This window comes from Lissotriton helveticus, chromosome 7, assembly GCF_964261635.1.
Source record: "Lissotriton helveticus chromosome 7, aLisHel1.1, whole genome shotgun sequence".
NCBI classification, from domain to species: domain Eukaryota; kingdom Metazoa; phylum Chordata; class Amphibia; order Caudata; family Salamandridae; genus Lissotriton; species Lissotriton helveticus.
Genome location: NC_136068.1, coordinates 303,511,723 through 303,533,711, shown reverse-complemented (window position 1 = coordinate 303,533,711; position 21,989 = coordinate 303,511,723). Strand labels below are relative to the sequence as shown.

Below are 21,989 nucleotides of genomic sequence, written 5' to 3'. Positions count from 1 at the left end.
AACCTTTCATATACTATGATGACTGTTCGGCATTCTCCAACAAGGATCCGACGGAGATAGACGCAAGCTTTCTTCTCTTCCCGAGTAAAATTATTGAGGCACCCCTGCCGGAATTCCACCCCAGGAAGGTTCAATTGCCATAAAAAGAGACAAGCCAGCAACTCAGAGCTAGATGTGCTAAGTCGGCTGACTAACACCGTCCCAACTATAGGACCAATATCCCAGAGGAATCATATACCTCAGAAGGCTGTCCCACATCCATTCAGTCCTGATGAAGACCCGTCCTTGATGCGCACAATTCAGCGCATCGCCCCCAGGGTCGAAACGTTGACGCACCGTTATTGAGATCCGACTGTATTGAATTGAATTGAAAATTCCATTTGTATAGCGCATAACCACCCGAAGGCCTCGCAGCGCTAGGGACTGAATTCTGTGTGCGGCTGCAGGGAGGGATTAATGCGCTTTTGAGAACAGATGGGTTTTCAATTCCCTCCTAAATGACATCAGGTTGCTGTTTTTCCTGAGGGACAGGGGCAGGGAGTTCCATGCCTTAGCCGCTGAATAGGTGAAAGAGCGGCCGCCCCATCTAGCTCTCTTGATTTTTCCTTTGGTTGCCAGATGCAGTGATGCTGAACGTAGGGTTCTAAGTGGCACATACGGCGGTATTAGAGGGTACAGTACCGCCGGGCCAGTTTGATGGAGGGATTTGTGCAGGATGCACATGGCCTTGAATAATGTTCTTGAGGCCACTGGGAGCCAGTGAAGCTCCTTTAGGGCAGTTCTCGCCGACTGCCAGCGAGGAATATTAAACAGTAGGCGGGCGGCGCAGTTTTGAGTGACCTGCAATTTTTTTGTCACTGTTGCCGGGGCCCCAAGATATAAGACATTTCCGTAGTCCAGGCGGGAGAGAATCAGGGCCTGGACCATGACCCTCCTCGCCTGAAATGGGAGCAGCGGGAGCACTTTCCGGAGCATTTTCATTAGCCCCACGCATACCGCGGCAGTGATGGTAGCTTGGGACGAGAAGTCTAGCGCTCTGTCCAACCAGACTCCCAGACTCTTTATCTGCTCTTTAGGAGGGGGGGGGGGTACAAAGTCTACTAGGAACAAAAACTAATTGATTGACCTACCAGACTATTGTGTTTACAGTGGACAATTTGTATTATTTGTTTTATCACTTATTCATGTATGTATGTTTTAATGTACACCAGTCTTTCACCAATGTCCGTGTTTTGTATTGTATATGGTCATTTATTGCTTGACCAGCATAACTAACATTTGAAAATATCTTGAAGAATAAGAGAGTATTTGACTAAAACTTTACCCTCTTTACCAATGTGGTCATTGTTTTTGTTCTGTGTATAAATACCACTGCATATGTACCCCGACTGGGACATATTGATGAAGTAATAGAGTTTGGATACCACATCACTAGGTATTCCGGTCCAACAGAACCATTATTGATTGTTTAACTACCCGCCCAGGTTCTGAGGGTTACAGGGTCACCCCATTATATTTAATGGCCCTCTCGAGCTGAGCGGCAGTTTATTCATGTGATTGTAAAGCGACAAAACTATTGTTTTTGAATTGTTAAACACACATCAAATGTTACTTAATTATCTCTATCAATGTACTTTTGCATATAATGCCAACTCGCATAACTTTTCTCTGTATTTATATTCATATTTGCTGGTTCCCTGATGCAATGCAGGCCAGAGTGTCAAATTGTGTTTTAACTGGATGTATCAGCTAGTTGCACACATAAAAACTAAGACATTATATATTTGGTGAGTGAGACGTGAACATGGGAAACATACCTTTAGAGCACAAGTACATATTTACAGGTTGAGCCTGCTGATGCACAGTTTGGTAAGAAGGAAGAGAGCCATTCCCATACGTTATCAGTTGTCCGTGGGTGAGTTCTCAGGCCTGAAGAATGAAGTTAGAGGGATAAGTGCCCACAGGTTGGCCAGGCGAGAGCTCCACAAAAGGGGCTCAAGCAGGCTGAAAGGCCAAAATCAGTGGTTTGGGGGAACAAAAGACAAAGTATTACATGCGATGGGAGAGAGATAGAGTGGTGCAACCCTGGGGCACCTTATTAGGGCATTATTACAAGCATCTACATGCTACAAGAAATACCTGGGAACACGCCTTATATGGGAGGCCTGAACATATCTGCCAACGAGGGCAGTATCGTGGGCATATATTCCAAGTGTGGCATGAGAGGGCACAGTGCAAATATAGATGTAACATGTAACACTGTGGCTGCCTATGTTATATGTCACTGATATGGTATTGTAGTGCTTTGGTGGCCCAGAAAGGACTTTCCAGACGGTCTGAGGTTTCCATCCCAGAACACATCAGTTTCAGCTGGTAGAAATGTCAGCAGTATGAATGGCACTGTATTTCTGTTCTGCACCAAGACCAACTTAAAAAAAGTTGTGGGTGACAGTTCTATATATTTTCAATGGCAAAGATCTCGACGACTCCCTAATGTTAGGCCCGAGTCTAGATTGGATTCTTTCTTTCCTGGTATTGGTAATTAACTGCGCATTGAGGTTGGGGTGGAAGACAAAACTGGAAAAAAACAGAATGCAGAGGAAACTACAAGACTGATTGACCTGCGCTCACCGGGCATGTCGCCAATATGGTGTCAGTTGCTTCAATGATAGCATCAGCATTAACTGTGGTGTCACCAACAATGGCATACCTTATGTGATTTGAAAGAGGATGTTATTTGGTTCTTTTAAAAATGCACCCATTGTCTCCTTTGATCCTTTTCAGAGAGCTTTGAGACATTAATTGCATTTAGAGGAGAAACTTATTGTGACGTGGATATGTTATACTATAACCGGTACTTAATTTGTAAGAGAATAAGGGCGGCATTGTCATGATTCCACCTGCCTTTTTCGTCTACCTTCAGACAGTCTATGCCACTTTATATTAATCTTCTTTTTCACCCATGCTCTCTCCCTTTTCACTGTTTTTCCTTTTTTTTCTTCCTTTATTTTGGTGTTTCTCTCTTTCTAGCTCTAGGTCGAATATGTTGAGGGGGGGGGGGAATAAGTGTCAGTCCTCAAAGATAAAAGCAAAAGGGACAATTGATGGACGGAATGCTGAACAATGCAAACATTCATCCCCAGCCACAAAGATCTGGGTTTAATCTATCATTCTTTTGCTCACCATGCCACCCCAGTTTGGACTCAGCCATATGCAAATCAGTCTTGGCCCTGTTCCTCATGGAAACAGTCCAGCCCGAACTGCCAAGCCAGGTCCTCCCTGAACTGTAAACAAGCATCCTGGGACCGGTGTCGGTGCATCCCCCTCATTAGCCAGGCAAGCTTGAAAAGATAAGCGCTGGTGGGCCCCACCACTGGCTCAAATTAAGCACTATTTAAACAGATTTGTATAGCTTGAGCCTTATGTCTGCATGGCTTTGAAGCACTGCTAGAGTTAGACTTCATCAGGCCCTAGTTTTGTGGATTCCTTCATAGACAGATTCTGATTTCTGGTTGTTTGAGATTCGTTCATCAGAAGGGCTGTTGTTGTTCATATACTGCTTTCGTATAACTTCTGGATTTAGGTCTGCTGTTTGGCGTCAGTAGTCAGAGGTCTTCTACCAGTTAAGCACATTCCATTAGGGGCCTGAAGTATGAGTGCTATATCATTTAGTGAGGGGTATTTTGTTAAGAGTCCAAAGTTTACCTTTAACTGAACGGAATGTAGAGTGTTTGGAAATGATGGCATGAAAGACATGCAGAACCTTAAAAGACAATGTACAAGACAACAACAACTTTGACCATAAGATGCGCCGACTGTCTGGAATAACAGAGAGTATAAGAAGCCAACATAGATGTAATTTTTATGACATGAATATTGAATGCATGAATATCTCTAAAGTCAACAGTAGACACAAAATATGTGAAATATTATTTCAAAGTTTAGTTACAGAGAAACTAACAACTAAACGGAAACGTGTAAAGCTGGAGACCTCTTGGACCTAGGTGCTGTGTAGAGAGGGGAGTGGAGGAAGTGGGTGGCCTGGGCGCCCTAATCAGCCATAAGGGCCCGTTTCCAAATCTCAGGGCTAGAACAGCACCAGTTTCCACTACTGAGGAAGGAGAGGGGAGCACTGACGCGGCTCTGTGACAAGAAGAGCTGAATTGGCATTGCGGTGTAGTATTTATTTATGTCATTTGTAAAGCGCCTGAATCACCCCACATGGGGTATCTCCGCGCAGAAGACGCAGCAGGTGTAGCAGTAGGGAATTTTAACGGAAGAGTGAGGTTTTCAGTTTTTTCCGAAAGCTAAGATAGTTGGTACAGAGGCGAATATCCAATGGGAGCTGATTCCAGTATTGGGGCGCCAGATGGGAGAATGATTTGCCTCCCAGTCTGGTTTGTTTGAAGGCTGTCCAGGGCAGATTCTTTGGCAGCGATCAGCAGGGCATTACTGAAGTTGCGGGTAGGACCCACTGATCAGGACAACGGTGCATCAGGAAAGCGATGAGGATTGCCAGAACCACAACAGCAATGGATAGTGCAACTCCACACAAATGTGTGCATTGGTGGAGTGGCAGAGTGACTCAGTGATGAAGTAACAGGAGGATCTACTGATGGGACGGGGTACATTTGCAGCATCGTAAGGAAGCTCATCATGTTTGACTTATCAGAGACAATGTACACTAGCCGAGCTCAGAGGCGTGGCTGTGCATGAACAGCAGACTTGGTTACCTGTCGAGACAGAGGACTACACAGACGTTTGTTCTTGCTACAGTTCAGGTTCAAAGCGGTACAAAAGGGGGCATCTGAACCAATCAAACACTCACACCCAGTCAACAGATCTGGGTTTAATCCATCACCGTTCTTTAGTCCACTCTGCCACCCCAGTTCAGACATGGCCATATGCAAATCAGTCTGACCCTGTGCCTCATGGGAACAGTCCAGCCCGAACTGCCAAGCTTTTCTGGCATTTCAGCCGTCTTCAGCCAGGCTTGCTTGAATCCAGTGGCAAAGTGAGCAAGGGACTCACGTCTGAGCATACCCTGCCAACCTATTTTTCTGGCATTTCATCCGTCTTCAGCCAGGCTTGCTTGAATCCAGTGGCAAAGTGAGCAAGGGACTCACGTCTGAGAATACCCTGCCAACTTATGCAGAGTGGGCTAAAGAACGGTGATGGATTAAACCCAGATCTGTTGACTGGGTGTGAGTGTTTGATTGGTTCAGATGCTCCATCCATCACCACCCCCTTTTGTACCGCAGTTCAGGTTCAGGCGGAGTTGTACTGGGCTATAAGGAAATCAAGAGAATTCCTACCACAAGCAACACATCTAGTGCACTAGGCCTCGGACGCTACATGAAGAGGATCTGGACTCTTCAAAATAACATTGCTCCTGCATTTTATAATTTCGGTCTTTTGTTTTGGGTCTTGATCTCCACTACAGATATAGAGCCTAATTTACAGGGCTGACTGACAGGCGGTAGGGCAGCAAGCCAATCTTGCGATCTACCTGGCATTGAACTGGGACATTCTGACAGGGCACTACCTCAACCCCTGCTCTATGGGTGTCCCTGAAACCACCCAGTCCAGCCTCACTCAAGTTGCTATGTTGCCATAAATGGACTACAGTGTACAAGTGGCATGTCAAAGTTACACTAAATTAAGTTGTGGTTCTCACCTTCCATAATACTCCTGCCAGCTGGCTAGCTGATTAGTAAAGGTATAACTTTAGTTTCAGTTCTCAGAGGAAATTTGACAATTTCCCAAATTATATAAAGCGAGAAGATTTCCAAGAAGGGCGAACGTGCCAGAAAAAGCATATTTCAAATTAACTCCAGTAAGGGAATTTGTGGGACATCTCATGTTTATATGTAATGGAAAGATCATGCCTGGCTACTTGAAAAAGAAGACAGTGTGACAGATCTGCAAGGTGCACACCGCCTACAAAACCATGGGTTCAATTCACAGCACGGCCCACTCAACTTTCCATCCATTTTTGAGCAATATAATAAGCACCATCAAGTTACCCTGCACCTTTCATTAAAGGGCCGAGAGACAATTCCACTTTTGAGCAATCGGGGCCCTCCTGATTTGAATTACCACACGAGCCCCAAAGAATATACTTTTAAGTCAATGTTAAATAAGGACCTGGATATCTATTCGAGGCTCGGTTTGTGAAAGGGAGAGGAGCTGGCCTAACGGCTAGGGCAGTTGGTCGACCACGAATGTGGGGAACTGGGTTTGAGTCTCGGCAATGACGCTGAATATCCTGTGATTCTGGGCAAATCACTTAATCTCACCATGCCTAACAAAAAAGAATGTGTCCTCATGTAATGCGACTGGTGCTATGTAAAGCGCCCTGATACCCGATTCGGGTCAAGTTTGCGCTATATAAAATTCTGTTAAAAAAAAAAAAAAAAAAGAAGGAGTGCACTAGAGCAGTAAATGAAAAATAGCTTTAGAAAGCCTATGGCTTGACCTCACTTTAAATACCTATGCCAATTCTACAACGTTGTTCCTTACCCGACTCACCCAGACCTAAGCATTACTTTTATTTATACCAACCACTTCAATCTGACTACTGTTAAATGTACTGCACTCAGGCAGCTCAATCTTATGTCTCATACTTTACCTCATATGTGGTACACAACCACCTACCGTCTGTCGTGATGCACATTGACTGATATGCCGCCTTTGGCAGAACGGGCAACAACAAACATAAAACAACGTCCTGCCTGGGCAGCACCAATCAGATTCAGTTTTCACCTTGCTGACAGGTCCCACTCTAGCTTAGGCCGCTGCAGCCCATCCACTCTACTTGTGGAGCCCCCAAAGGTTTGTCTAGAGCCCTCTCCCCTTCTTCCCCAATACAAGCCCTCTTCTTTGGCAAGATTATCCACTCACTCCGAGCTGGCATAACAAACTGCACAGCAAGTATCCATTTCAGACTAGACATCTGAAGGCTAAGTACCAATCAAGTCAATAGGAATTCAATTACTTTTCCAGAATATCAACCATAAAACCATCATCAATCAAGTGACTTGTAAAGCACGACTACTCACCCGTAAGGGTCTCAAGGTTCTGGGGGGCTGGTGATTCACTGAAGGCACTGTGGTTCAGTCCTTTCTGAATTAAGGCAGTGATGGTGATTGCCTGAGGTGGAGTGGCAGGGCGTTCCTCCAGCCATGGTCTTGTAGATACGTGGGCAGGTGGCCAAGCCCAGACGGACGGAGCGGAGGTCTCTGGTGGGCGCTTGGAATGAGAGGCGATTGTTGAGGTATGTAGGTCCCGCTTCATGTAGAGCTTTGTAGGCATGTGTGAGGAGCTTGAAGGTGATTCTTTTGCTGCCTGGGTGCCAGTGGAGGTCTCTCAGGTGGCTGGTGATATGGCTGCAGCAGGGGGTATTGAGGATGAGTCTGGCAGAGGCGTTCTGAATGTTCTGCAGTTTCTTGAGGAGTTTCTGGGTGATGCCGGCATAGAGTGCGTTGCCGTAGGTGAGTCTGCTGATGAGTGTGTGGGTGACCGTCTTTCTGGACTTGCTGGGGATCCTCTTGAAGATCTTCAGCTCTCTTCCTCTGTACACCAGTCTCACCTCTTCCTATACAGTTCACCTTCAACCACACTAACGTCAAACATTAAGCTCTCGTTCGTTCTTCTCCACAGCCACGTCTATCTAATAAACAGTATCTGTTCAACTTTGTTTGGTCCGTCCATACCACCTTTTCAACTGTCACACCACTCACACATGCACTGGTCTTAGGAGATTCAAGTACTGTATCATCTTCTTGAGCTTTCCACCTACTCTCGATTTTCTCAATTTTTAGGTCTCAGCCTCTTCAAACAATGCACCCTCCTTATTTCTGCCCAACCCAGTGCTGAAACTGCCCACAGCCTAGCCCTCCCATTGCTAGCAATGCATACCCCCGCTACACTACGAATTGCCAACCACAAAACCTTTCCCTGCCTCACAATCCTACAACACCTCTGCACAACGATGAAACTCTTATTCTTCATCTGTGTACAGCGTTAAGCCGCTGTCTGAAAACATCGTCACTCACATCTTTGATCAGCACTACAGGAGCAATTTATTCTCAAAGTATTTCTAAGTACTTTTTAGGTGTATCTTCATGTCTGGGAGACTACGCAAAAGTACCTGAAAAGTACAGTCAATCATCAGACTTTTTGTCACTTCCAAATTTTTGGTTATATATGCGTTGAATTAAAAAAACTAACATTTGTATTTCATTTTTTGTACAGTAATGGGTATTTTTGTAATTGTTTTGTCAGTGCCCGATCGGTAGCACGACCTTGTCACTGGCGCCCGATCGCGTTTTTTGTTTTTTGCACATAGGGAAACCTGCCCCAGAAAGGCCAACATCTCACAAGATGAACAACAACATCTGAGATCAGGCAATCACGTACACTGCATGTACTACCTACCTCTCGCTGCCTCTCACACACTTCACGTATTATAGTTAGCAAGTTTTAGGCCCTCTTCCTCTGGTAAGACTACCCATTATTCTTAGTATGACCATGCATTGACATACCGTTCGTGCAACACTACTTCTTTCTCCCTGGTACGCTTAGTGTAGTATGACCATGCATTGACACACCGTTTGTGCAACACTACTTCTTTCTCCCTGGTACGCTTAGCACAAACTATTTTTGATAAACTTCCATATTCCTGCTACATGATGTCTTGTGAAGGGGTACAGGCAAACTGGGAAGTAGTATCATTACACCTTCATACAAACAGAAGAAGGAAAAACGAATCATCAGGAGATTGACATACAAAAAAACAACAACAAAAAAAAGAGTACAATTATGGTGCATACCACCGCTTCTGAACCCTCCTCACAGTCCCGTTGCAGAAGCAACACTACCATTATAGTTCTGAAAGGGAAACAGGCCCACACGGAAATAACAGACTAAAAAAAACTGATAAACACAGAATAAAGACAGTCAAGTAAAAACACTGCCATCAATTCTCTGGTCCCCCATTTGCCACCGAGATTCTGGCACAAATGAATGAAGTGGAAGTCAGGAACGCAGGAGTGCTCCAGAGAAATGTACTCTACACTGATTCCTTTAAAGTAGTTTTCTGATTCTCACATGCCTCAAATATTGAACATCCTACTCCCTTTGCAGCCGCCATTGCTTCTGGTTTTCATCACTTGCAGTCTCAGTTATGCATTCACTACAGAAACATCAAACTAACTGAGTTTGCCCATGTTTGTAAAACCTATAAGTTACACAATACTTCATTGCATCAGGGAACGCATAGTTTTATATGTAAAAAAACAATCCAAATCCTACATTTCATTTGTATCTGGGTGATTATTCCTAATGTTTCGTCCTACACATATCCACGGCTTACAGTGTAACACGGAGTTGCCCATTCCACAGTCTAAGGGCGGTTATCATCTCATTTACACCTTCAAAATACAGTCCGTTGATTTACTCTCTCATTATTTAGATACATCCACAAAAGATCCTGTGTGTTACATATATTTCATTTTGTCTTCGAAATATGGTAAAGACAACTGTTGAAACACTTCCACAGCACATCAATATCAAGGTAGCTTGTAGTTTTACCAATAAAAGCACATCCATATTGGTATCTGTATTTAGACTCTGTGGACACACTACCTAATTTCATTATCCGCCTAGGTCAGGCGCGCAACACCCATTGGGCTCACGGGGCTTCAGCCCCCCCCCCCCTCGTTGTGTGTGTCAGCCCGGGCTGACACAGCTTTGCGGGCTGGCGACCATCTAATTGCAGCTGCACCCGAGTACTTAACAGGTCTTTAAAAGACCATTTACTTGTAAATTAGGCGTTTGTTGTGTTTTGACCCCTTCTTACAGCCTCTCTGTCTATGGTTGGAAGAATTAGCCCCCCCCCCCCCTCCCCAAATATTTTTCAGCCCCCCCCCCCCCCCCTTCCCCCGAAATTTGGCTTTAGTTGCCCGCCTGGCCTAGGTAAATGGTAGAGCAGTAACTTTCCTCAAGTTTCACTTCTGTTATTATGAAGACTGTACAAGCAAGCACTGGCAAAGCCAAACAATCCCACATATATGACAGCTATTGTCTTTGACAATGTCTTTTAGCCATGTTCTACACCAATATGGCCGTGCAGCATGGCTAAATGCTTTATAAAAAGCACTATGATGTAACCAGCACTGGCCGTGTCATAGCTGTTTCTTTTCTTATGGCAGGTGGGGGGACAACTGGGTGGAGGGTGGAATGGAACAAACAACATGGAGAATGAGAGGGTGAGAGGGTAGGAGGGAATAAGCAACACAGACAATGGGAGGGCAACAAAAGCACTATTAGCGACCAGCAGTGGCTGCTTCATAATGCTTTTTTATGATGGGTGGGGAGGCATAACGGAGTACAGGCGGGAACAAGCAACACAGACAACTGGCGGGTGGGCAATATTCAAGAAGCAAGGAGGAATTAAGAAGCAACTCGGACAACGGGGTGGGAGTGATTAGGAAGGAACGCTGTTGACAAGTGGGTGAGAGGCATTAAGAAGCAGCATGGATAAAGGGAGGTTGGGAGATATTGAGAAGCAGCACAGACAATAATTAAGAAGCAACACAGACAGCGAGTGGGTGAGAGGGAGGGATTAAGAAGCAATATGGACAATTTAGGAAGCAACATAGACAACAGGTGGGTAGGAGTATTTAGAAGCAACACAGACAATGGAGGTGCGGGGAAAGAGTAAGACAGACTGAGACCGCCGTCCTCCCCGCCACAGATGACGTCGCAGCCTCCTTGACCTCAGCAAAACTGCAGCCCTCTTTCTCCTTGACATCTCTGCCGCTTTCGACACTGTTTCGCACCACACCCTATGCACACGACTCCACAACGCCGGCATACATGAGAAAGCCCTGGAATGGATCCGTTCCTTCCTCACCTGCAGAACACAGAGAACCAGACTACCACAGTTCCACTCTGAAGCCCCAGAAATCAGCTGCGGAGTGCCTCAGGGCTCATACCTGAACAGCACTCTCTTCAACATCTACATGGCCCCGTACGCAGTGATCGTCAAAAACGACGGACTCAATATCATCTCTACGCTGACAACACCCTGCTGATTCTCTCCCTCACCAGCGAACCCGCAGTTGCCAAGAACAACTTTCACGACTGGATGAAGGCTGTTACCAGCTGCATGAAGAACAGCTGCCTCAAGCTCAACTCTGAGAAGACCGAAGTGCTCATCATGGACTACTGGTGGCCCACAGCACTTGGACCTCCCACCCACAGACCACGCATGGAACCTCAGCATCATCCTGGACTCCTCACTCACCATGAGCCACCAGACTAATGCCGTCTCATCATCCTGTTTCCACACCCTACGCCGGCTCTGAAAGATCTTCAAGAAGATCCCCATTGATTCCAGTATGACAGTCACCCATGCACTCATCATCAGCAGAATCGACTAAAGCAATGCACTCAACACCACCGGCATCACCCAGAAACCCCTCAAGATACTGCAGAACATTCAGAATGGCTCTGCCAGACTCATCCTCAACATCCCCAGCCATAGGTGCATCATCGGCCACCTGAGAGACCTCCACTGGCTCCCAGTCAACAAAAGGATCACCTTCAAACTACTTACACATGCCTACAAATCCCTACATGACGTGGGACTTGAGTGCCTCAACTACCGCCTCAAATTCCGCGCACCCACCAGAGACCTCGATTCCGCCCAACTGGCCCTGGCTACCATCCCACATTTCCACAAGACTATGGCCGGAGGATGGTCCTTCTCCTACCTTGCAGCAAAGACCTGGAACACCCTGCCACTCCACCTCAGGCAATCACAGTCACTGCCTTAATTCAGGAAGGACCTCAAGACCTGGCTCTTCGAATGAACCACAGCGCCTTCGCTGACCAGCAGTCCCCCCACCAACATCCCTGCCCCAGTGCCTTCAGACCCTTACGGGTGAGTAGCTGCCCTCTAAGCCACCGGATTGATTGATTGATTGAAGCAACACAGTCAATAAGGACAGGGGAAGTGGAAAGAGAAAAATAGCACCTTAATCACAGCATGAGCAGCAGATGGACACTAATCAAAATGAAGCAATCAGTACTTGGTCCATGCTCCAAATGAGAGAAGAAAAAGTGAAACCTGAACACGCTGCCACTTAGGAGGCAGCAAATTAGAGTGATAATGAAGCCAATGAACGGTAAGCAATAGTCAGGCTCTAAGCACCTTTTAGTAAACAAATTGTGTTGCAAGCGACAGTACATGTGCGCTGCCTTAGGTGAGACCTAACAACTTAAACTGAAAAAGTGCATTACTGACAATGTGTAGATGGTAGAAAGAAGAAATGGCATAAAAGAAATAATTGTACTCAAAGAACTAGCTCTCAATCACACCTGAGGACTTCCTTTGATATTGAAAGCTCATTTACTCCAAATAAAAACTGTTCAAACTAGTGCTAGGTTAAAGAGACCAGTAGCACTTCTCCCAATGAGCTAAGCAATATCAGCATCACATACTGGTTCTCTACTAACATCAACTTAATCTATCAAGACATCGCCGATGGTGCAATGACACTAAAAAGTTTTTTTCTCTATTGTACTATCCAGGTGTGCAAGTTCCCAGGGGCGGCTCCCCGCTATGGTGGAGGAGCGTTGCCTCACTGCTTTCTCGCAGTGCGAGAAGCAGAATCATAAAATGGTAATAACTTTTAGTTATTACCATTTTATGTTTGAATTGCAGGTGGGCGGGGCTGCTCTGCTGTCCGAGCTGGGGAGGAGAGGTGTGCCCACTCCTGAGTACGTAAAGACTGTTTTGTCGGCACTCTCGGGCCGCCGAAACCAGTCATTCACACTTGTCCCTTCTCCATGCAGGCTGCAATGCAGCCTGCATGGAGAACATGCCCCCCATAAGCCCTTGGCTGAGCGCCATTCCGACCAATCACTACGCTGCTTGCAGGATTGTGATTAGCTTTGGGGAGGAAGCCTGGCTGCCTGCTTCCTGTTCCTGTCGGAGGCAGGAGGGCAGGAGCAGAGAAGACACAGGACCCGGCCCGACCTCCTCCGTGGCCTCCCCTCCCCGCATGACTCCCCCGTACCCGCACCCCCATCAGCAAGCCATACCGGCCGTGACTCAAAGTTCCATCTGCCACTCCAAATTGAGCTTGCTCCGCAGTTTGATGTTTGATATCCTTTATTCAGGCACCACTGTCAGCACCTGGCAACAAATATGCAAATCTTCAAGCTCCCAGATTGTTCAGTGTCCCTCAACAATCTCAAAATACTTTCCTAGTCAGACTTGAGCATCTATGGCACTGTGATAACTCTTCAACACCACTTGTCTCTGTCTTGTTTCATATCACTCCACTTGGAGCTTCGGAGCTTTACCCTGCACCAATTCAGTGCTCATTTGGTAATCTATCCAGGGATGTTGAGTTTAGATCCTTCGAGACCCATATTTTACTACTTGACATCTTAGCATTAAAAATGCCATAAGGCACCAAGTTCTGAACTAGTTGAAACCTATTTTTGAAAGACATGCCATCATCAGCTACAATGGAGGCTTGTAGCTACAGCCTCCAAACTTAAACGTAAAGAGGCCAGTGTTGCACACTCCTTCATTCAATGTTTAACAGCTTTCCTTGTTCCATTGTATTAAATCCCTTAGATTCAAATATTACAACTATACTGATGACTCAAAAATTGTGTTTCAACTTCTTAGCACACACCAGTTCTATTAGAGTGACACTGTTAATTACTGGATGTGCCTCAATAAACTAACTTCACTCTATCCAAAATTAACATAGGTCACCTGATCCCACTCTGACAAATGATCATTGTTATCTAATGCCTTTTTTCAGGGCTTCGTCCATCCCTATAGTTAAACAAGCATTGGTATAGCCAATAGGTCTCGCCTTTGGGACCTAATAAGTGTTTAGTTATCCAGCACAATATCCTTGGTGCAACAACATCAAGTGTTGCGTGGCTAAACACTTATAAAGTCCCAAAGGCGAGACCTATTGGCTATGCCAATGCTTGTTTTGAGTGAGTGGCTCGTGCAGGTATGCCACTGTGAGGTAGAGAGGCTGTGTCTGCTTTTACAGGAGCCCCTGTGACATTGCGCCTCTTCAAAATGTATCTTGGGTCTGGTTTAATACTTCTAGCCCCTATTCCCGCACCCAATGCATCCTTAAATGAACCATGTACAGCCGGGGTTGACCCTCTTTTACCCCTCCCCTCCAGTGACGCTTTACCCGTCACAAGTGGTGGTGGACGTGGTGGTGGACGTGGTGGACGTGGTGGTGGATGTGGTGGACGTGGTGGTGGTGGATGTGGTGGTGGACGTGGTGGTGGTGGACGAGGTGGTGGATGTGGTAGTTGTGGACGTGGTTGTGGTGGTGGGCGTGGTGGATGTGGTGGTGGACGTGATGGTGGTGGTGGATGTGGTGGCGGCTGACGCAGTGGTGGTGGTGGACGTGGTGGTGGTGGACGTGGTGGTGGTGGTGGATGGTGTGCTGGTGGATGTGGTGGACGTGGTGGTGGACGTAGTGGTGCTGGACATGGTGGTGGACGTGGTGGTGGTGGACGTGGTGGTGGTAGTGGACATGGTGGTGGTGGACGTGGTGGTGGTAGTGCACAAGGTGGTGGTGGATGTGGTGGTGGTGGTGGATGTGGTGGTGGTGGACGTGGTGGTGGCGGATGTGGTGGTGGATGTGGTGGTGGTGGTGGGCTTGGTGGTGGTGGTGGTGGACGTACTGGACGTGGACGTGGTGGTGGAGGTGGAAGTGGTCGTTGTGGACGTGATGGTGGACATGGTAGTGGTGGACATGGTGGTGGACGTGGTGGTGGATGTGGTGGTGGTGGTGGACGTGGTGGATGTGGTGGATGTGGTGGTAGTGGACATGGTGGTGGACATGGTGGTGGTGGATGTGGTGGTGGTGGACGTGGTGGTGGCGGTGTTGGTGGTGGATGTGGTGGTGGAGGACGTGGTGGTGGTGGACATGGTGATAGTGGATGTGGTTGTAGTGGAAGTGGTGGACATGGTGTGGTGGGAAAGTGGTGGTGGATGTGGTGGTGGACATAGTGGTGGTGGACGTGGTGATGGTGGACATGGTGATGGTGGACGTGGTGGTGGTGGTGGTGGATATGGGGGGGTGGGACGTGGTGATGGTGGTGGACGTGGTGGTGGTGGTGGTAGTGGACGTGGTGGTGGTGGACATGGTGGTGGACATGGCAGTGGTGGACGTGGTGGTGGTGGATGTGGTGTTGGTGGACATGGTGGTGGTGGACGTGGTGGTGCTGGTGGACATGGTGGTGGTGGTGGTGGTGGATGTTGTGGTGGACGTTGTAGTGGTGGACATGGTGGCGGATGTGGTGGTGATGGTGGACGTGGTGGTGGTGGTGGACGTGGTGGCAGACATGGTGGTGGTGGACGACTATTGGGTAGGAGGATGCTGGCAGAATGCGGAAGGAGAGGAGGATCGCGAAGGGGGCACATGGGAGAGCAGAAAGAGGCTGAATATTAGAAACAAACAAGCGCTGAAGAAAAGAAAAGTGCAGGGCTGCCATTGTTCACTATTCGGCTTAGCAAGTGCAGCTGTCGTGCTGGTTTAATAAACCTTAAAAAGCAGCGGTGGAAGAGAGGCAGTGACGGGTGGAAGTGCTTCACGACTTAAACAAGCGGTGTTCACTGTCGTCACTTTTCAAGCACTCACACTCGTGCTTGTGGCGGCATCCACCTTGTGGGAGCAAGCAGCGGCCATATGTTTGTAATTAACGTGGCCGCACCGCTGCTCGCTCCCGCAAGGTGGATGTCGTCACAAGCACGAGTGCTTGAAAAGTGAAGACCGATGGCTAAAGGCCCTCCTAGAGCAGCGCATGCGTGCTGCCTAGACAAGACCTTAAAAGGTATCATTCGTAACTGTTCCATGTGCCGCATGATCACATCTGGTATTAAATCTGGATTCTATCCTCCATCCAGTACCTTCCACTCGGTATTTGATATCTGCAAGCGTTTCTCTGGATCTACATGTATACCAAAGTAATCAATTGACCCCAAAAAGGTTCTAGAACAACCATAATTGTACCAGACCTTTTACACATTCCAATTACAACTGCAATATATTTGCAAACCATTTCATTAGAAACTTGTTGGAATTGGATGGCTGTTCCGTAGATGAAGAAAATCTGTTCCTTGAGATATATGACTACCCCTATGTGGGGATACAGAACATAAAGTTACCCATGAAAATAAAGCATGTATCAGATTTGAATGCAGGAATTCAATAATTACTAAGGACAGTGCAGATAATCTGCTTCATAGAAATCTGTTGACCACTTTATAGTTCGATAGTGCTGTTTTTCTGACTCGTTTCCTTGAAGAAACGATGCATGTCGTGAAACGTGTTGGCTGTGTTTTTTTTGGTTTTTGTTTCAAGATTCATGTAAGATACAGTTTCTTTCTTAACCAAATTAATACATGTAATGGCACTCAAAGAATAATGTTAAATATGATTCAGATATCTATTACATGTTGATGATGAGCCAAACATTGATTTGGTAATGGTACAAAAAGAATAATAATAATTGTGATTCTAATATTTATTACATATTGATTATTACAAAAAAATTGGTTTAGTATTAATGAGATTGATCTATTGTCACTAATTAAATTAATTTTGAGAATTTGGAATTGCATTCTCAATTTTCTTAGGTGCCGCTTGCAGGATTTTTTAATAGATATTTCTTATTGCCTTTGAATGACATTGTATTGTATTGTATTGTAATTGCATTTATATAGCGCAAGTACTTAGGTCCCAAAGGTCCCAAAGGCGAGACCTAAAGCATTTGCAATGTAATAGGTCTCGTATTTACGCAAGTTTGAGCTATTTACATTGTAAATGACAATGTATTTTATTATTGTTTTCGTTTTTAAAACAGATAAATAAAAGGCATTGTCATTTACAATGCCAATAGCTTAAAGTCGCGTACACGCGAGACCTATTGCATTGCAAATGCTTGTTAAATAAAGGTGCTGCACAAGAAAGTGCATTCATTTGCTTGCCTTTTAGGCACGGGGAGATTAAGTGATTTGCCCAGAATCACAGGAGGTTTTAGCGTCGTTACCGAGACTCGAACCCAGATCCCCAGGTCCGAGGTCGAGCGCCCTAGCCGTTAGGCCAACTCCTCTCCCTCTCTTTAACAAACCTCTGGTAGGTGTCGGCCTAAAAAGGATTGCTGCTTCACTTCTTTCTCACAACAGGCAGTGTTAGTGCCTTGCCTCTTCCACTATGACAGTGCAACCCTAACTTTTGCCAGTAACATAATGTATTGCTGGTGTGCCTCCTCCCGAATACATTACTGGTGGTGCACCTTATTTAATTAATAAAAAGGACCCCTCTCCAAGTGCAGCAATGGAGTCCCGTTCTTCCTGAGGCCTTGGGAGGAATAGTCTAGAAATGGCACTTCACCCACAAGCTGGCATGTCCAAGAGAAACCACTGAATAGTGTTACCAAGAGTCAAAAGCAATTGTGAGTGACATTGGTGGGTTGAAATATGGCACACTGGAATACACTGCCACTAGTAATTAAACAATGTAATACTAATTCAATGCATTAAACAAAAAAATAAAATTTTGCCAGAAATTAGGGAGTGAATATTAAAAATTAGGACAACCTTCCAAAATGGGCCCTATGCAAAATGGAAAGAGAACTTAGTTAGCAGAGGCATGGCAAAATTAATACAAACAATCCTGCTCAGAAAACATACACCTGCCAGCCAACCTTTTCAAAACCATTCACCCATTAGTTTTTCTCTAATCTCTTTTAAAACCGCTTTTGCTTCAGATCGTTTGGAAGAACCAAAGAAGACATGATGGTGGTGGCCAAGATAATATCTAATACTCCGCCTGCTTCACGAACGTGCTGATTTTATAGTGAAAGAAATAAAAAAAATGCACGTGATAAATCACTTACCTCCGGGTCAGATATATATATATTTTTTTTTTCCAGGAATGTTAAGAGTATGATTTAGTTGACAATGTGATCATTCAGATCCCATTCATACAGCTAGAGAATAGAGCAACTCGTCATGGCAGACTCGAAGTTTGAATGTTGAATTCGAGGAAGTGCAAGACGTTGCTCAACGTACTCTGCAGACTCTAACTGGCATTTCTCAATGGAGCCAAAGTGGTGACGAAACGCAACAACAAATGGAGTTGTAGATTGCTCAAATTCGGAACAGGTAGTGACGAGTTTTCTTTGGAGCTGGGAGTGACGAGTTTAGCAGATAACCCCTGTGGATGAAGCTAACCACCAATGATTTAGTAAGACCATTATCTAACTGTAAAAATATGCACATGTTCAAATATGCTTTGTAAATCAAATGTCGAAATGTCCCTTGGCAGCTGGAGATCGGCAGGTCTGAATATGTGAAACTGCGATAAGGAAGCTTGACATGCCAGCTGCAGTTCAAACTCGGCTATTTACTGGGCGTTTCAGTGAATAAATGTCAACCGCACTGCAAGATAACACAAAAAACAACTGCGAATGCAACACGGTAGGAAGCAACCACGAGAAGAATACAAATCTAGCGCGGACGCGCCCTAGGACGAAAGTCTCGAAGGGGCAACAAGCGCGCGCCCCGCACTTAACAAGTTAAAAAAAAAAGTGTGCAGGCTGCAGCGGGAGAGAGAGGCAGAGGGGTACACCCGCGAGTGATGCGCGAGCGCTGGGGAGAGCAGTCTGCTCTTTTTCAAAGCACATACTGGTGCTTGTGGGACCGCTGCGCACTCCCGCAAGGCGTATGCCGCCACAAGCACGAGTATGTGCTTTGAAAAAGAGCTGTACGACGCCTAAAGGTCTCCTATGCAGCAAATGCGCACTGCGTAGGCAAGACCTAACAATGACTGTAAGTGAGCATCACACTGGCCTAAAAAATACCTTGTAAATAAGTGAAAGGAGCACTTTAACAACAATAAATATGTCATCAGGATCTCTACAATCCTTATGGGTTGCATGCTGAGAACTGTACAACTATACCTAAGTGAAACAGGAAACTAACAGAATTTAACAAGCATTGAAAATACAATAGGTCTCGCAATAACGCGAGTCTGAACTATTAGCATTGTAAATGATTATGCCCTTTATTTTTGCGTTCTGGTTTTTGGAACATAAATAAAAGGCTTTGCCATTTACAAGGCCTATAGCTTAAATTTGCGTTAAAACGAGACCTATTGCATTGCAATGGTGGTGGTGCTGCTGAGTTTTCTCTGAATCTGCACCCACAATCTGCACCCACAATCTGCACACACAATCTGCACCCACAATGTGTGAGTGGCGTTGCGTGTGTGAGTGGCGTTGCGTGTGTGAGTGGCGTTGCGTGTGTGAGTGGCGTAGCGTGTGTGAGTGGCGTAGCGTGTGTGAGTGGCGTTGCGTGTGTGAGTGGCGTTGCATGTGCGAGTGGCGTTGCATGTGCGAGTGGCGTTGCGAGTGGCGTTGCGTGTGCGAGTAGCGTTGCGTGTGCAAGTGGCGTTGCGTGTGCGAGTGGCGTTGTGTGTGTGTGTGGCGTTGCGTGTGCGAGTGGCGTTGCGCGTGCGAGTGGCGTTGCGCGTGCGAGTGGCGTTGCGCGTGCGAATGGCGTTGCGCGTGCGAGTGGCGTTGCGCGTGTGAGTGGCATTGCGCGTGCGAGTGGCGTTGCGCGTGTGAGTGGCGTTGCGCGTGTGAGTGTGAGTGGCGTTGCGCGTGTGAGTGGCGTTGCGCGTGTGAGTGGCGTTGCGCGTGTGAGTGGCATTGCGCGTGTGAGTGGCGTTGCGCGTGTGAGTGGCGTTGCGCGTGTGAGTGGCGTTGCGCGTGTGAGTGGAGTTGCGCGTGTGAGTGGAGTTGCACGTGTGAGTGGCGTTGCGTGTGAGTGGCGTTGCGCGTGTCAGTGGCGTTGCGCGTGTGAGTGGCGTTGCGCGTGTGAGTGGCGTTGCGCGTGTGAGTGGCGTTGCGCGTGTGAGTGGCGTTGCGTGTGTGAGTGGCGTTGCGTGTGTGAGTGGCGTTGCGTGTGTGAGTGGCATTGCGTGTGTGAGTGGCGTTGCGTGGGTGAGTGGCGTTGCGTGGGTGAGTGGCGTTGCGTGGGTGAGTGGCGTTGCGTGAGTGAGTGGCGTTGCGTGGGTGAGTGGCGTTGCGTGTGTGAGTGGTGTTGCGTGGGTGAGTGGTGTTGCGTGGGTGAGTGGTGTTGCGTGGGTGAGTGGCGTTGCATGTGTGAGTGGCGTTGCGTGGATGAGTGGCGTTGCGTGGATGAGTGGCGTTGCGTGGGTGAGTGGGGTTGCGTGGGTGAGTGGTGTTGCGTGGGTGAGTGGCGTTGCGTGGATGAGTGGCGTTGCGTGGATGAGTGGCGTTGCGTGGATGAGTGGCGTTGCGTGGATGAGTGGGGTTGCTTAGATGAGTGGTGTTGCGTGGATGAGTGGGGTTGCGTGGATGAGTGGGGTTGCGTGCGTAAGTGGTGTTGCTTGGGTGAGTGGCGTTGCGTGGGTGAGTGTGGTGTTGCGTGGATGATAGTGGGCTTGCGTGGGTGTGAGTGGCGTTGCGTGTCTGTAAGTGTTGCTGTGGGGGTGAAAGTGGCACAGAGCCTTTGATGTGGCCTGGCACAGGAGAAATGCTGCTGCTGCTAATTAAATACAAGAGCGGCCGGGAAGCGGCCAGGAAACACAAGTACGGCCGGCCACATAATTAGGGGAGGAGAAGCCGCACAGCACACGCTGGGAGAAGCCCTTTGATGTGCTGTGCGGCCGCGATGCGCGCTCTGTGCTGGGGGAGGTGGGAGGGCCATTAGCCTGAACTCGCGGCAAGATCAAACGAAGGGTGGGAGGGACATTGAGGAACAGGAACAGATGGCCATGAAAGTGTATGGGCCAAAAGCGCGTGCCTGTATGTGCACTCGAAGAAAACGCCACGAAAAAAAGCGGTGGTTTGACAATCAGTTCAAGCACTTGAATTCTCGCCATTTCCCATTCCTTCGGAATGGTAAAGGACGTGACCTAAAAACACGGAGCAGCTTGGAAATAAAGCAAGACTTGACAGATTTACAGTGACTTGTTAACTCAAAGAAAAAGTGAGTCCTAGTAATGAGTATAAGTAGTGCTTTAAATGGGCCGGTACTCACCGGTACTGAGTACTGGCACTTCTTATTTTTAGCACTCTGAGTACCGGCACTTCTCCACTGCCGAGGAGAGTACCGGTACTCATAAACGGTAGGCGCATTGGCTGCTTGTGCTGATGACCTGTGTCTGACAGCCAGGCACTTCTGTAGCCGTGACTGGTGAGCTGAGCCCCCGCTGAACTATTCAGCGGAGGCTCATTTGCATAACGTCCGGTGTTCGCCATCCTGCTGTGTTGCACAGGAGGAAGGCAGCGAGGTGACAGCGCAATTAAGTAAGCAAAGGAAGGTGACGAGGTTAAAATGGCTTTAATCCTTTAATTCTTTTGCGTGAGTGGCTTATGTTTGTCTGTTTGCCAGTGCTTTTTTGTGTGAGGAAAAAAGCGAGGGAAAGGGAGAGCTTCGACACACTGTTGGGAGGTATATTAAAGGAAATGTGTGGAATGCTTTGTGTGTCCACGTCTGCTTGATTTTTTTGTGTGTGTGTGTGTGTGTGCGCGCGCACGCTCCAGAATATAATAATAATATAATAATAATAATAATAATAATCCACATTTGTAAAGCGCACAATCACCCGTAAGGGTCTCTAGGCGCTGGGGGCCGTTGGGAAGATTAAGCGAGCTATAGCCCAGAGTCACATGGTGCTGGGCCAACCTGCCGCCGGAGCCGGGGATCGAACCCTGATCCCCAGATTCCAGCGTCAGTCGCCCTGGCCGCGGCGCCACACCTCTCTTGTGTTGTGCCAAGCAACAGCAAATAACAGTATGGAAGCTGCAAATATTATATAACAAGGAAATGTTAAAACATCACCGCGTTTGGCTGTCATTATTGTGTAATGAATTAACCTGTTTTATTTATA

General features: G+C 47.0%; 2 protein-coding genes across 2 annotated transcripts in view; one reads left to right on the top strand and one right to left on the bottom strand.

Annotated features, from left to right (window-relative positions):
* Positions 1 to 21,989, top strand: part of MYL9 (myosin light chain 9) — an 85,688-nt gene that overhangs the window by 7,761 nt on the left and 55,938 nt on the right. The gene's annotated exons all lie outside the window — the stretch shown is intronic.
* The window catches only part of LPIN3 (lipin 3), a 343,676-nt gene that overhangs the window by 320,975 nt on the left and 712 nt on the right, over positions 1 to 21,989 (bottom strand). The window lies entirely within an intron of this gene.